The 16,618-nt window shown below is 53.4% G+C and overlaps 1 protein-coding gene across 1 annotated transcript in view; it reads right to left on the reverse strand.

Moving 5' to 3' along the window:
• LOC144723053 (uncharacterized) overlaps window positions 1-16,618 on the reverse strand; it is a 72,040-nt gene that overhangs the window by 27,217 nt on the left and 28,205 nt on the right. Inside the window, exon 2 of the mRNA XM_078601595.1 lies at window positions 14,517-14,623. The gene's annotated coding sequence lies outside the window, so the exon portion shown is untranslated. The remainder of the gene's footprint in view (window positions 1-14,516; window positions 14,624-16,618) is intronic.

The following is a 16,618-nucleotide window of genomic DNA, read 5'->3' on the forward strand; positions in this document are numbered from 1 at the left end:
CAAAGGATCATTCTGTACGCATTTATAATGTCTCCGTGCAGGTTAAAGAGACGTCACTTGACGCTGCGTGACATCACTATTGGCAGGAAGAGTAAAGGGAAAGTGATGTCACGAGAGTGATGTGACTTCACGTGATGTCACGCTTTTCGGACCAATGCACAATTTCGTGTCTAGGATAAAATTTAGATTTTTTCCGATTCATCCCGAGTGCGCGCGTAACGTGCACATCGTGCGCGAGTGGGCCCATTTCGCATGGCCTCGCTGTACCTAGCATGGCAAGAAGCACCGTGGGGACGTCACCACCACTTAGCAGTCAATCGATGGTCATTGCTGTTGTTGTGAACAGGGAGCGGCAGTGCAGTGGCGAGCGCACTGCGGTCCGATCCCGACAAGCCTGGGTTCGATTCCCAGCCAGGCTGACAGCAGTGGTGAGGGATATCTGAACCCTTCTCCTTTACCAAAGTGCAATGCGCTATTCATTGTGCCACCAGTTCCAGCATTCGTTTGGACACATATACACATTTGGTTCCTCGTCGCATAATCACAAAATAGCTAAAAGATGTATTTTCTTTTTAATATAAATATTCTACTCGTCTTGATATGGTGAACAAGCTGCCATTAGGGGGTCGTCTAGGCTTAAAAAACTGCGCTGAGATGTTTCTTTACATTGCGGGCTCGATAATGGTACTCACAACTGCAGCTGCTATTATTACAAATTTGCCCCGAAAAAAAACCGTAAAAAAATGAACACTCGCAAACTGGTAAACCGGTAACGCTTTTGGCTCGCACCATCGACATTACCGGAGCCAGTAGCCTTGTGGGGGGGGGGGGGGTTTCGTAGGGGGCGGCCGCGGGCGGGGGGGGGTGATGGAGACGTGCTTATTAGCGTCTTATTATAACTTGGCACGCTGCGGAAACGTAATCATGTGACGATTACACCCACCCCGGAGCCCACCGCTCCGTCGCGGAGTTCACTGCCCCCCACCGCCCCCCCCTCGCTGGGATCGCGTCAGCTGCTCAGCCGACATTTCCTTCATCCCCCCGTGACTCACGGGCAGCGTAACCCGGCATCAGTCAACGACGGACTGGGCTCAAACCTCATCCGGCCATCGCTGGGGGAAGACGCGGCTATATCCTCCTGCGCCAATGGACGATTGCGAATAATAGCCCCAGGGCCATGGCTCCCGGTCACCGATCTCAAACAAATACGAACGTTCAACTCGCGCTCAAAACGACGGTGACCCAGTGACGAAAGTTAATTCTGATGGTGTTCTCGAAGGGCTTCCTCTTACCCGCACGATGGCTCGGACAAAAGGAAGAGCGTTGCGCACGGATAGTAGGAAGGTTTGCGGATAATAGGATGTGCGGATAATCGAGACTCGGTTAAGAGGCGTTTCGCCTCTCAATGTAATTAGTATCGTTGCTTGTTCATCATGGCCATCAATCGTCCTGTACAGCGGCTCTCTTATTACTGCGTCCCTGCCATATCTTGCACTCGCTCTTAAAATAAATCAAATAAAATGCTCTGTTGGTTTAACTCGAGCAGAACACATTAAATATGTTCTGGCCGATAGATCAGTTTTGAGTTTCAACCGTGGTATGCCTTAGACCCGTACACGTACAGAGACACAGCCCCACCGTGTCGCCGTATAGACTGTTGGGGCGAGTGTTAGCACGCACCTATTCAGGGCAGTGCAGCACAAGAGGGGATTACGTGGGCCTGCAGGTCTGCTGGCCCACGTCATCCTCGCTTGTGCTGCACTCATGCCTGACCACCTTTGTCCCCCTAGTGCTAACGCCAGGTGTCACCTCCACGCTGTGAAAAGTACAACACATTTCCTCATCGGTGGCCGAGTGCAGTGCTTGGACCACTTCAGGCAGCTGGGGGTGAGTGCTGGTTGTGAGCATCTACTGAAGGCACGCAGAGTGGCAGTGTAGCTGGTACCGTGCTGATGTTTACGCAACGGTGATGTTTTTCTCTCCGTAATCGCGGCAGTCGATCGAATCTCAAAGGGTTAGTGAATAATCGTCGCCCGTCTAGCCCGGGGACGTGTGGCGGTAGATCTCACGCACGTGATCCACGTGCGGACCTGTAACCCCCGCCATACACAAAGGTCGTCTTGCCTTCAAGAGATGTTTTTTTTTGTCCGCTGGACGAACGTGAAGATTTACGTGGAGGACACTCGTGCTCAGGGTGCGTCGGTTTGTGGAGGTGCCCTCGACACGAGACCAACACCACAAGGCTCAAGGCTGGGATGTTTGGTTTATTATTTTTTATACGAGGAGATTCTGAACCCGGGGGGCACAGGTGTGTCAATTCAGGCCGAGTCTCACCGAGGCGACGTCCAAGACCGGTTAAGTCGCCGCTTCCTACTGACGCTAGCCGTGCCCAGAAATCAAACGCAGTTCACCGGGGTTCATGGCAGTGCAGTGCATACATCATTGCACCACCGTCTCCGACGCACAACAACCACCACCACCATTCGCGATTAAGTTGTGGTAACGTCACCACGGTGTTGGTGTAGGCCAGGCACGCGTTTAGGCCACGGAAAATGATACTGCACACACACACACTACATTTGAGATACTGTACTAACAGTGATGCACAAGCTCAAAAAAGTAACAGTCTCATCAAATAGCACTACCTAAAATAATAATTTAAAAAATACACAATAAATATTTAATAGGCGACATGTTGGGCGATGACAGAGCGGTCATTTCCAGAAATGTATGAGGGATTATTTATTTATTTCCCTCGCACACGGACAAAGATAGACAAAGATCCCCGTGTAGCCTTAACAGACTGCTGGGGCAAGTGCTTTTCGCAAGCAACTATGAAGGCCGGCTCGTCACACAAGGGGGTGGGGTGGACAGCACCATGCCCGACCGCCTTTGTCTCCCTGGTGGCGATGTTTATACACTGCCCCAGGTAATCATTTGAGGCTGAGTCGACCTAGGAGAGGCCCATGCCCGGTTCAGATACTCGTCACTGGTGCTGGTGGCCGTGAACTGGAATTGAAATTGGGTCATCGGTTTCGTAGCGCAGCGTAGCGCTAACCACCGCTCCCCGCAACACAGACACAAAGACATGTACACACACACATGCACACATCTGCATGCACAAGCATTAACACACAGCACGTGCACCCAACAGAAGATTTACTTTGTACATCAGGGGAGGAGGAAACGGAGGGAGAATTCGTGAATTGTGAAGTCGGCAAAAGCCTCCATTATCCTCCCCGCAGCTTTCACGCTTCCCACAAGGCCACATTCTTTTGTTCCCTGAAGGAATTTTCTCTTAAAACACGAGCAAGTGAGCGAGCGAGAGAGAGAATTCCTCTGCAAGGGAAGTGTATCTACCAGCCGACACTAAAATATACAATACTGTACTTGCGCATTCCTTCCCAGAAGCACGCCCCGATTGCAGCGCAATATATTCCCCCTCACTCTTTAAACGCTAAACAGGCAACCTTATAATTTATTGCCGAAGATTTGAAGGGAAAAAAATGTGTTCTGGTCGCCCATCTTGAGCCATATGTTGTGTCAGGGTTAGGGCTCGCATTGAGGCACCCTGTCTGAAAATGACAAACGTTGTGAGACATTTTTTTTTATCATTAATATTTACATCAGCCTCGGGTTCCAGATATGCATTTTACGGCAGCTGTCTGCGTGCGTCTGGGAAAAAAGAAAGAAGGGAAGGAGTGGGAGAATAGAGGAAAGGGATGGAAAAGTAACGGATACATGGAACCAAAAGGTCAGGAGAGGTGAGGATCGGGAGGGAGGCTTCGCGAGGGCCTCGCCGCTGCTTGGCGGAGCGGCTGCGTCTGCTTTCACAGCGGCCAGCGGGGAGAGTGGAGTGGGGAGCGGTCGTGTAGTGGTTGGCACGCCGTGCTACAAACCCGATGACCCGAGTTCTATTCCCGCTGACGGCCAACACCAGCGACAATTATCTGAACCGGTCCTGGGCGTCCCATAGGTTGACTCAGCCTCAAATGAGTACCTGGTGCGATGTGTACAAACGTGGCCGCTCAGATGACAAAGGCGGCCGGGGGAGGTGCTGGCCACCCACCCCTTCGTGCGCTGTTCTGGCATTCACCGATGCTCGCTAAAAGCACTTGCCCCAACAGTCTGTTAATGCTATAGTGGAGGGTTTTTGTATGTTGAACTTCTTTCACACCGTACATCGTGATGGGAAAATCTGCAGATAATTGCAGATAAAAGAAGGAATCTGGGTGTGGATAATTTGAGTTTTCATGGACCCCACAGCTCGTGCGAATAATAGGGTCGCGGATAGGAGGTGTTCCCTACCAATGCTGTCCTGTAGTTTCCCACAGACACACGCATAACTAGAACTGCCCAAAACTGTGAACTTGGTTTAGCGGCAAAAATTGTCATATTCTGCAGTCAAAATAATCTCTTTGAAGACGCGATGATGACTGGCATGGCTTGCTCAGGGACCTCGTCTTTGATACAAATGTAAAATATTAAAACGAAAAGTTTGCGTTTCTGTCTTTCCCGTTTCCAGCTGTGTCGCTGTCGTCATCAGTAATTTGTTTGGCACGATCATGACAATCGTAATGCCCTGAATCCAGGAAAGCCTGACGCCAACTACTCTTCTTCGTGAGGGTTCTGCTACGTTGGGAAGTTGCTTGGCTTCATCATATTGGTAGAAACTGGATAAAACTCATGCAAACAACGTCAAATTGCCACACAGATGGATTCAATAATCCATTGCCATTACCTTCTGGCCACCGATGCTTTCATCCAAAAGTGAATAGAAACTGGTTGACGGTAATACATATAAAGAAGTGGCTTATTGTCCCCAAAAACCCATCCCAATTCCTGACCACAATCAATCCCAGAATCTGCACTCTCTCTCCCCCTCCCACTCGCATCACATCCCCATCCTCCTCCTTCCACCTTTGTCTTCACCTCCGCCCGAATTCAACACAGCCGCCGTGCTCTCGTCTCTGCCACAGGCCCTCTTGGGGGCCCACCCGCCCATCCGCAACGCCCCCCCCCCTCTGCCTCTCCGACCCCACCCTCGTGGCCGCGCGATGTTTACACGATTCTGCAAGCCAAGCCGCCGCTCTCAAGCCCGCTATGCTGCGGCTGCGCGAGACATGAAATCATTGCCTTACATGGGCAGGCGGTGCTAAACTCTCCGCTCCGGCATCTCGTCCCATCCGCTCCCCTAGCCCACAGCTAGCAACAACTACCCTACCGATACCGACGGAAACAACGAGGCACCCCAGCGTCACCACCAACGATACCAATTTCAACAGCGACTGTCGGTGATGCCAGCGATCTCCTTACCACCGATACCACCATGACCACCAGAATCACCATCAACACCATCATTACTAGTCCCATCACCAGCACGACTACCATTACCACCATCACCAATGCTACCATTACCATCACCACCACAAAACATCCCGTGACCACCAGCACCATAATTACCACCACCTCTACAACCACCACCCTCACCACCACCATGAACGCCACCAAAGACAAAGACACCCCGTGTAGTCTACCTAGGCAGTTAGCGAGCACCTATTAAGTCCTGAACATCAAATGAGGGTTGTGGTGTGGCCAGAAATACGAAAAGCCATCTCTGCCTCCTCAGTGCTGATGTTTACACAACACACCAGGTGCTCATTTAAGGCCGAGCTGACCTTGGGGTAGGTCCAGGACCGGATGTGAAATCACTCGCTACTGATGTTGGCCGTGATCACAAATCAAACCCGTGTCACGGCGGTCCGTAGTGGCACAGCTCACAAACTGCACCGCCCCCCCCATCACCAAAGACAAAGATCCGCCGTGTAGCCTTAACAGACTGTTGGGGCAAGTGATGTTAGCGAGCACCTATGAAGGCCAGCACGGCACACGAGGGCATGGGTGGCCAGCATTACGCTCGTCCGTCTTTGTATCCCCAGTCACGATGTTTATACACCATACCAGGTACATATTTGAGGCCGAGTCAACCTAGGGGAAGCCCACGACTGGTTCAGATAATCGTCACTTGCTGTTGGCCGTGAGCGAGAATCGAACTCGGGCCCCAGGTTCGTAGCGCGGCGCGCTACCCGCTACACTACCGCCCCGCACCACAACTATCACCAGCTCCATCACCATCCCCTCCCCACCATCCTCACCATCACCACCCCCGTCGCCCGAGAGGTGCGGCCACACCCCACGCAGCACCCACAAGAGTGCGGCCGGCCAACATTCTGCGCATTCTTCCGCGGGATTTCACGGGTGGTACAGAAGGGGAAAACTATAATCCGCGAGCTTTCGCGTGGATTTACGGCCAGTAAACTGCTCTCTGGCCCTGAGAGCCTCTAAATGCCCCCGGCTTCATCCTCTACTAACACGGCGTCTCTCCCGTGATGCAGTTCTGTAGTCTCAGCCCGATGTTCCTTACTCACCGCACTGGGTACAGCTGCAGCGGTGTAATTGCACTGCTCATGCCACTGCTCGCAGAAGGGTCCTCTTCAGAAGGTACAGAATAGGTAAAGGTGCAGCACTGCAATTTCTCGCCCTAATGCGACTCTTGGTGGAAAGGCCATCCCTAGAGGGAGCTCAAGGGCGAGCCTCTCTAAAAAAAAAAGGTGTCTTGGCCTACTCTTCCACGACTGGCCGGACGTCTTGGAAGAGGTGGGAGAACCCCACACTTTACCCCACCCACACACACACGGCCTGCAGGTCAACTAACGATGACGTTACCCTTTTATATCGCTGTGTGGACAGAGGCGGGGTTGTCAGCCTGGGAAGGCAGTCACCGCGTTTAGTAAGCACGGTCAACATCAGAGCTGAGAAATATGCCTCCTTCTTAAAGTAGCCGCATTGACAGCTATAATCACAATGCAGGGGCAGCCACATTTGCCTGTATATTTGCATTGCGTACGAGTGGCTAATGCTTGACACACTGCAGACCGTACCGTTGATTTATTTATGTATTTGTTTATTTAAGATTTTCTTCGCGAGGGGACCGGGCTCTCAGCCGGGCTTGCCGAGAGTATATTTTGGTTTGAAGAAATATTACCTATTGTTTTGCGCGGTCTGCATTTTGTTTATCTTGGCCATGGCTTTTGCACGCAACGCCGCGCGGCCTTGCACATACATACGTACGTTGAACTTCTTTCGCACCATACGTAGCCAACCGTGCTGATCCAGAGGCCTTGCGCGGGCCGACTGCCATAGTGGAAGCTAGTTGGAGCGGCGTGGGCTAGCAAGCACGCAGTTGGCGCAACTGCACCAGGGCCCCACCAGGGCCCCATCCGGGTCCCACTGGGGTACTAAAAGAGGCCCCATCAGGGCCCCACTGGGGTATAAAGAGGACCCCACAAAGGCACCACCAGGGCACCACCAGGGTCCCACCGGGGCACCACCAGGGCACCAACAGGGCCCCACCAGGGCCCCGCCAGGGCCAGGCACTTTCAATCCCTTGCACCCAGGGCCCATGCCAAGCAGGCATCGCCACTGGGCACTCATCTCATTGTGCCGCTGCTACGCGGCCCGCAGAGAAGCGTCGCAGCGAGGAATTTGAACTCTCGCCCGAAAATGAGACCACATGGAACACCCTCTCTCTGCCATTGTCATTCTACTCTCTGTTGTTCTACTCATGACTGAGTATTTGTGAACCCAATGATGCAGCTACTCCACTCCCCGTGATGTTGTGCTACAGCGATGGCATCGGTTTACTCCCGTCCTTCCGGTTACGTTCACAATACTTTACTCTCTGTTTGTCTTCTCTTTGCCCTCCGCTTTAGCAAACAATCGACAGTTTCTCTGGGGTTATCCCCGTCATGCCTATGGCCGTGTGTCCGAAATATTTTAAGTTTCCGCCTATTCTGCTACGGTGCACATTGGTCGGACTTTATCAACAATCCATTGTGCTTTACCGTCGTCAATTCTTCTCACCGTCCACGGGGCAGGCACGCAGTCTTCTCCGTGTACCGCGGCTCAAAATCCGCGGTCTTTCCCTCTCCTGCCTGGCGGCAATTGGTCACCCGAGTTGAGTCGATTAGATTCTGAACCAATTCCTACGACACACTTTACATTGTCATGAATTCAGCACCATATGCAGATCGAAAAACGTAGATTATTTTTTCCGCAGTCCGACGGGTTTATTGTGGGCGTAATAACCGGTCGCGTGCGTGTCTGGATTTTAGTTTTTTTCAATTTTACAAATTCAATTCAGGCCTCAATTATAGCTGGGCCTCTCCAGGTCAGCGACCTGGAAAATATCTCTGCTGCCAGTACACCACACCCAGTAGAGCCATCACACGATGGCTGTATATCTGCCAGTCAAGTGGCACCTAATCGAGTCTACACAACGACGTGGGATAATATTCAGCGAGCGAGCGAGCGTGAGCCCTGATCGTATCGCGTTTGCACACCCACGCGACGCTCCCCTTGGCGATCGTCGGTGCAGCCGACGTGGGAAGGATTTTAGGCTCGAGACCGCGTCTCCCCGGCCGTTCCCGTGAAACGCTACGTCGATGACACGCGTGATAACCCCTGCTCGCCGCTATCTCCGACGCGAGCGTGCGTGCGTCGCACGCTCCGGCTCTGGCGGTGCGAAGCCGTGACGGGACGATGACTGACGATCAGGGTTAAGGAAGGGCGATGGTGGTGGTGATGGTGGATGTGGTGTCGGCAGTGGTGGTGATGGAAAGACTTACAGCTGCCGGCAGACATGGATACAGGCACAGACAGAATGGTGGAGAGAAACGCACACAAGGAGGTAGACAGAGAGACAAAGAGTGAAACAGACAGAGAGCAAAAGTTGAATACAATAGTGGTCATGGTGAAAATGGTGATGGCAGCCGCGGTGATGATGGCGGTGATGGTATGGGGAGAGAAAGAAGTGGCAGTGGTGATGGTGGTCAGGGGGAGACATGAGGAGGCGGCTGTGATACTGGTGGTGAGGTAACAATGGTGATGATGACGATGGTGGTGGTAGTTGCGAGGGGGGAGGAAGCGGTGGTTGTGGTGGTGGTAAGTAGGGAGAGAGGTGGTGCTGGTGAGTGGAGAGGAAAGTGGTGGTGGTGATGGTGAGTGGGGCGGGAAGAGAGGTGGTGGTCGTGGTGAGGAGAGAGGGAGGGAGGTGGTTATGGTGGTGGTGAGTGGGGAGGGAAGAGGAGGAGGAGGTGGTGGTGTCGAGAGGGGAGGGAAGAGGTGGGTGTGGGAGAGTCGTGGGAGGGCTCCGAGCCAGGCTTGGCCGTTCCCGTGGCCGGCAGGGCACGCGGGGCGGCTGACGTCTTAATTGGACGTCCAGGAGGACGCGGCTCCCTTCCCGTCTGCTCCCCGTGGACCGCGCGCAACGAACCGGATCCACGCGGCAAACGGATCCGGATTTGTCGCTCGGACTTCTGCCACGGTCGTCCCGTGGGCTCGCCTCAGAATTGTTTTTTTTTATTCCTTTTGGCTGAAGCCTCTTTATTGCATTAACTCTGTCCCAGACGTAGATAACGATGACACCCGTGGTTGGAACGCCTTTGTTTGGCAAAGCAACCCAAAGATCTGGCTGATTGTAAAAAAAAAACGTTACGTTTTAAAATAAGCGTTAAATTTAATGGCAAGTTTTGTAATTATGGTGTTAAACAGGGTTGGAGGGTTCCACCCCGCCTTCACGCGGCTATGAATCGCATCACCGTTTGTTATTGTCTCGTTTGTACAGTTGTGTTCGCTCCATTATCCCTGAATGTTATCATCGGCATCGTCAGCTATTCTTTATCCACTGCTGGGCGAAGTTAGTCCTCCTCCCCACCTCCCCATGAAGTCCCACGATACAACCCGTTAGGGCTGCGGGCCGATATCTTGGGCCCCCATCCCCGCAGAGGGAGGCCATCCTCTTGCGTGTGTTCTCTCCTCTGGCTGCCGCTCCATCGTCAGTCTCGAAGCGTCGGCCATCGCCCCTTCAAGGGAAGCGACCTACCCGAAGCCCGCTCCGATTTCTTTTTCAACTTGCGTGCGTTCTCTCATCCGCGAATTCGTCGTTCGAGCGTTGCGCCCCCCTGCCCCCCTGCCCTTCCATTCCTCGCTTCGTATTCCCCCTGCGCACCTTTGATGAGCACGGCTGGCCGCGTACGTTGCGTGAAAGAAGTTCAACACGCGCACACGCACGCCGCTTTTCGGCTGGCGTTCCCTTTCACCGACGTCCCACGGCCGCCGAGCCGTCTGCACGATGTCACTGGTGGCCGAGCCTGCGGTCCTCTTACTCCTCCGCAGTTTCCTCTTTGTGTCTCGCGGTGTGCGACAGTCCGATCAAATACAAAAAATTCCGGGGGGGTGCAGGGGAGGGGGATTGGGGGAGGAGGTGTAACGGGGGTAGGAAAAACAAGCGCAAGCGTTGTGCGCCCTCCTCCCCGTCCTCCTCCTCCTCCTCATCTCTCTCTCTTTCTCTCTGTGGTGCGTGAGGAATGTTGGCGGCAGGAGCAAAGGAGAGGTGCGGACGTGCAGGTGATGCGGGGACCGCGGGCTCCGGGCGCGGCGTGTAACATGTGCTCGGTATAACGCGCCTTACCTCACCATGCCACCGTATAAATCAGATGAAAAATTGGCAATTGTTTCAAATTCCTTTTGAACCCGGCTGCAGCGGTGTGGGGTGGGCGGCCCGGGGTAGCGGGGGAAGAAAGAGATGGATGTGGGGGTGGGGACACGGTGGTTGGGGGTGGGGGTTATGAACGTCTCACATTCTGGGTCGGACTTACGCGACGCAGAAGAGAAACGGCCGGCACCAAGCACACGAGGTGCAGTAGGTTGGTGCGGGGCCTACGTTATGGGCAGCGGAGGGCAGTGCACCGAAATGCATAGGCGCACTGCGCTGTGCCGTGCTCCCCACTTCCACCAATCCACAGTGACCAGCGTGGCGAAGTACGGTCAAAAGACCCACGCGGTGTGGCGAAGCCCTCATCCAGCGGTGCGATTAACAAAAAGAAGTACGCAAGTAAAACGTACGCAGATATAACGCTCGACAGTGGCCAAACAGCTCAGGGCGGGGGGGGGGGGCGGGGAGATGGGGGTGGTGAGGCCGTGTGAGTGACAAGGAGCCGGCTCCGCTGAGAACCTGGGCTCGAATCCGGGTTGCAGGCGGGGACCGGCGACACGGTGGCAGCCAATCACGCGGAGACGGAGCGGTGGGATTGAGTTTGATCGTGGCATTGTTAGCACTTAGCCGGTGACGGACTGGAGAGGCCTCTATCCAACAGCGAACCGAACTTGGCTCATGATGATGATCATTTTTATCCAAACACTGCACTGTTAGTTCAATCGGCGGGTCACATGTGGTGGGGTAAAGTGTGGGGTCCTCCCACCTCTTCCAAGACTTTTCTGACCAGCGTGGAAAAGTAGGCCAAAGACACTCTCTTGAGAGAGGTTTTCTAGAGCTCCCTCTAGGGCAGGCCCTTCCGCCAGCAGTGACGTAAACGAGACATTGCGGAGCTGCACCTTTACATATTCTGTGCTGTATATACAATGTTAATGTCGCTATGCTCAGCACAGTATAGGATTGCACAGCTGCAGTTCACAGCTGTGGATGTAGCAGAGTGTAAGCGGGGCTCTGCTCTACCAGGGAGGGAAATTAATCTCGTATTTTATTAATGAAACTAGAATGGTTAAAGCACAAAGCAGACTTCTCATAATCAAGCCTATTGTTCATTTCCGCAGTCCGATTTTTCCACCCCGAAAAATAATAGCGGGTCAAAGTTCCGGAGATTCACAGCTCCTACGCCAGATCCTAAATGGCTTCATATCCTTCCTGGATTAAAGTTCTCAACGGTCTCATGTATAGAGCTCATATGCGTCACTTCACTGGCCTGTCATTAACTGTACTATTTCATGGCACCACCATCATCATCGTCGTCACAACACGATGAACGCACCAATGCGTAGGTGTTTCGCGGTTGTGCTTTTTAGCTCTGATGTGTTTTCAGTCGAGTTATCGACCGGATAATCAGTGGAGTGATGGACCACTTACATCACCAGATCGCCCACTCCTTATGAGTGTGGGCATTGCTGTGCGTGCGAGTGTGCGCACGTGTGGTTGTCGAGTGGGAAGCTGGTAGCGTAGCGGTAACAGCGTTATGCTACAAACCCGGCGACCCGAGTTTGATTCCCGGCCAACACCGGTGACGATTATCCAAATCGGTCCTGGGTCTCCCCTAGATCGACTCAACCTCAAATGAATACTTGGTAGGATGCGTAAACATTGCCGCTGGGGAGACAAAGGCGGCCGGGCGTGGTACTGACCACCCACCCCCTCGTGTGCCGTGCCGGCCTTCATTAGGCGCTAATTGCCAAGCAGCGTTTGCCCCAACAGTCTGTGAAGGCTACACGGGGGATCTTTTGTCATTTGCGAACGTGCTGCTCATTGTGCAACTAAATTGGAGAAGCTTCCAGCGCGTGGAGAGGTACGTCGGACATCGTACAAGTGGTGCAACGAGCGCCAACACCCGAACACCCAAGGCGAGAGCAGTAATGCAATTTAACCTGGGAGTTTTCGGGTTACTTTGAGCATTCGTAATGGACTGGACTCACAAGAGTGCGCAACAACAAACATTCTAACTTCTTGAATTTTACGACATTTTAATGGCAACTTCATCTCACGGTGGTGTACAAAATTGTGAGACCGGTCCATCACAAGGAACGAGGCGGTGTAGGTCCACTAGACTATTACAATTATAATAATAATTGAGTTTGTTGTCAGTCCACATCTACATGAAGGCCTCTCCACAGTGTCAGTCATGGTCGCTGTTTGTCCAAACTTCACCGCACCGCTCTTCGCGGGTTGGCAAAGAGGAAGCCCGGCACCGGGTTAGACTTCACTCGCCGCTGATGTCAGCCGTGGCTGGGAATCGAACTCAGGGCACCAGGTTAAACGTGCAGTCTGCTAACCACCGTGCCACCACTGCCCCATGCACTGTACACCGTTTGGTTTTGTTGAGAAGAGACTGACAGTCATAGACAGAGGGAAATGGGAATAGGAATGAGAATGGGAGGGTATTTGGGGATAGGCAGAGGAGAATGGGAAGGTATTGAGCCTGGACTTGAACTGGGGCAGGGAGTCAACAGCATGAACGTCTGGGGTGAAGGAATTCTAGACCACAGTGAGGGAGTAGCCAAGGGTAATTAGCCACCGTGCACTGAGCAAAGTCAACCGGTGGCTTCAAAACAAAACCGAAATCCTTGGTTGCTGGAGAGAAGAGTACGTGGAGGGGAGTAGAGAGAAGAGAAATGAGGGGGTAGAGGTAGGATGGATGTGAGCGGGCATCGTTGTTTTACTCAACGACAACAAAAACTCAAAAGCCACGTTGGCGGAGAGACACGAATCGCCCCCCCCCCCCCATGCATGATCAACGGCGGACACCACCACTCCCCATCCACGAGGCGAACGGACGAGCCTGAGAAAGTCGAAATTCTGCTGCCATCCGCGGTAACAAGAAAACCCCGCGGTGACTGGCCGGCAACTATGGCGGCGGCGGCGGTAGCGCCGCATCCTGTGTGCACGTACAGTATGCCGGACTTCTTTCGCACCGTGCGTAGCCGGGCGTGCTAGTCGGAGGCGACGTCACAGACGTCGTCTGCACCCCCGCCCCACCCCCGTGGCATTAACCTACCTGACCCCTCCCCCAACAATACATCTAGGGACATAGGCAGAGGTTAACAGGAGATTTGCTACGTATAGTTCTTGTATGATGATGGCCAATGGCCTAGGCTTAACCGTGCGTGTACCTCTTGCGTACGACGCTCACAAAACGAGCAGAGTGCCGGGCAGCTAAAAACACGGAGCGACTCGGCACACTTGCTGCACAGGTGGCGCATCTGCCGGTCATCTCTGTCAGTTAACACACAACACCTGGGTCTGGTCCGTGATTTCCTGCAGGAAGCCTTTGACACTTCACGTGACGTCAAAGTGCACCTAGCCTGGCACAAGAGCGGTGGTGATGTCACCCGTACTTAGTAGAAAATGGAGGTTTTTGCTGTTGTGCGTTCTGTGTGTGTCTTTGTTTGAGTGTTTGTGTATGTTTCTGTATGTGTGCGTATATCTGTGTGTATATGTCTCGATGTGTGTATCTGTGTGTGTGCACGTTTGCCTTCGTGTGTATCTGTGTGTGCGCATGCAATGCCTCTGTGTGTGTGTGTATATATCTGCGTGTTTGTGTGTGTATATCTGCATGTGGTCAGCATGCTGCGCTACAAACTGGGCGACCCGAGTTTAATTCCTGCTCACGATCAATAACAGTGGTGAATATTTGAACCAGTCTTGGGCCTCCCATAGTTAAACTCAGCCTCAAACGAGTACCTGATGCAGTGTGTAAACATCACCACTAGGGAGACAAGGCGGCCATGGCGTGGTGTTGGCCACCCACCCCCTCGCGTGTGCCGTGCCGACCTTCATTAGGTGTTGCTGGCTAACAGCACTTGCAACCAACAGTCCGTTGAGGCTACACGGGGGACCTTTGTCTTTGTGTGTGTGTATCTGCGTGTGCGTCGCGGATGGCCGCTCTCACCGCTCGGTCTCGCGTCTCATGTCCTCGCGTTTCTGCCGGCGCTCCTCCCGCCTGCGTTCCCAGTCGTCCATGCTGTCCGTCATGGCTCCCTCGCTCGCCTGCTCACCCTGCGGTGGTCGTGGCGTGGTAATAGCGGTGGTGTTTGTAGGGCGGTGGTAGTAGTGTTAGTGGTGTGGGTGGTGGTGGTGGTGGTGTTAGAGGTGTGGGTGGTGGCGGTGGTAGTAGTGTTAGTGGTGTGAATGGTGGTGGTGTTAGCGGTGTGGGTGGTGGTGACGGTGGTAGTCGTGTTAGTGGTGTGAATGGTGGTGGTGTTAGCGGTGTGGGTGGTGGCGGTGGTAGTAGTGTTAGTGGTGTGAATGGTGGTGGTGTTAGCGGTGTGGGTGGTGGTGACGGTGGTAGTCGTGTTAGTGGTGTGAGTGGTGGTGGTGTTAGTAGTGTGGGTGTTGGTGTGGGTGGTGGTGGTGGTGGTAGTCGTGTTAGTGGTGTGGGTGGTGGTGTTAGTAGTGTGGGTGTTGGTGTGGGTGGTGGTGGTGGTGATGTTGGCGGTGGTGGTTGAGGTGGTCACATTGGAGTTGGTTCGTTGGCAGGCAGGTGGGAGACAGGGAGTGAGGTACAAACACACCATCGGTTAATAAACACAAACGTATCCGATTATCCATAATCACATTGCTTTTCATGAGCCCCACTACATTACCACATTCAGGCTGCCCAGTGCGCCGCACAAAGATCCCTCTTATTGTACGCCTTAAGGCCATAATAATCAAATTAAGCATTTGGTGATACTGCGTTGGCAGTGGTGCACAAGTACAAATAACAAAAACGCAAGACATTCGTCAATAACGCCGCAGCCTTAAAAGGAAATACGGTGTTTATATAGAGTGAGGTTTCACGGTGGATAATAATAGGCCACGAAAGTTTCAGGCGCGCTCGACGAACGAATAAAAGTGCAAACGCCCGGCGTGTCGCGCAAAACAATCTGCACGCGATCCACCGACCCCTCATCCAACGCGCCCGCATTGCAGGCGTGGGCTCCTCTCAAATTAGCACGCTAATTAAACAAGAAACATCTGAAATTCTGGGCTGCGCGAGAGCTCAAAGCCAGACGTTGAGAGCGTCCGGAAAAAATGCGACCCTGAGCCGATGCACGGGGAGCGTGGGGCGCGGAAAGAATGCGGGCGGAGGGGACGCGGGGATCGGCGCACCGCTGCGCCGGGGACGGCTCCCACGGGCGGCCCACCCAGCAATCGTGACCACCGCACCACCCCTTACCATATCGCACCGCACCACACTACCGCACCACCGCACATAAACCACCCCGCATCACACAGCACCACACCACACCACCCCATACCGTACACCGCCAGATTGGTTATCGCGACCCCTGCAAGACTAGAGATGCTGCAATGCATCAGAGTCTGTTCGTTTTGAATCAATGCTGCTGACGCCATGCACTGATGGAAGTCTATAAAAAAAATACGTGGCGAAACACTCATATGAACGAGACTGCATCACCTTCTCATTTATTTTCGCTATATTCTCCACAATGCCGCTAAAGATCATTTCGTGGTTATGTTGTTGATGTTGTAGCAACGTATACTGTTTTTTTATTCCGGATTTGAATCGCAACCCCAGAGTCGCGACGAATCCATCGAATAGCAGGGAGGGCGACGGTGAAGGAAATAATGATGGGTACCTAATCACCTCGGACTAATTTTCGTCCGCAAGCGGCCTCCTCGCTCACAGCCTAGGCACCATCGCCACTCGCTCCGGGCTCGGCTCAGCCCAGCCTGAGCCCGGCGTAGTGTGCCGGTCGGTGATCCCAGCGGAGGTAATTTTAGAAAAGGAGGAGGAGGGGGAGGAGGAGGTAGAAAAAAAATTGAGGAATTTGTTGATACAGTTTGCGGTCCTCGAAACGGAACACAGAGTTTCCTGCTTAAGGTGCTGCGATTTCCCAGATAGCCATCGCACAGGCGGCGTGTGCGTGTGTGGGACGTGTTCGCGTGTTAATGCGCACGTGTGTGCGTCTGTGTGCGTGGGATGTGCGTGCGTGTCGATGCACACGTGTGTGTGTGTGATGCGTGTTCGTGTTAATGCACACGTGC

The sequence above is a fragment of the Lampetra planeri genome, chromosome 16 (assembly GCF_965212315.1).
Source record: "Lampetra planeri chromosome 16, kcLamPlan1.2.h2, whole genome shotgun sequence".
NCBI classification, from domain to species: Eukaryota; Metazoa; Chordata; class Hyperoartia; order Petromyzontiformes; family Petromyzontidae; genus Lampetra; species Lampetra planeri.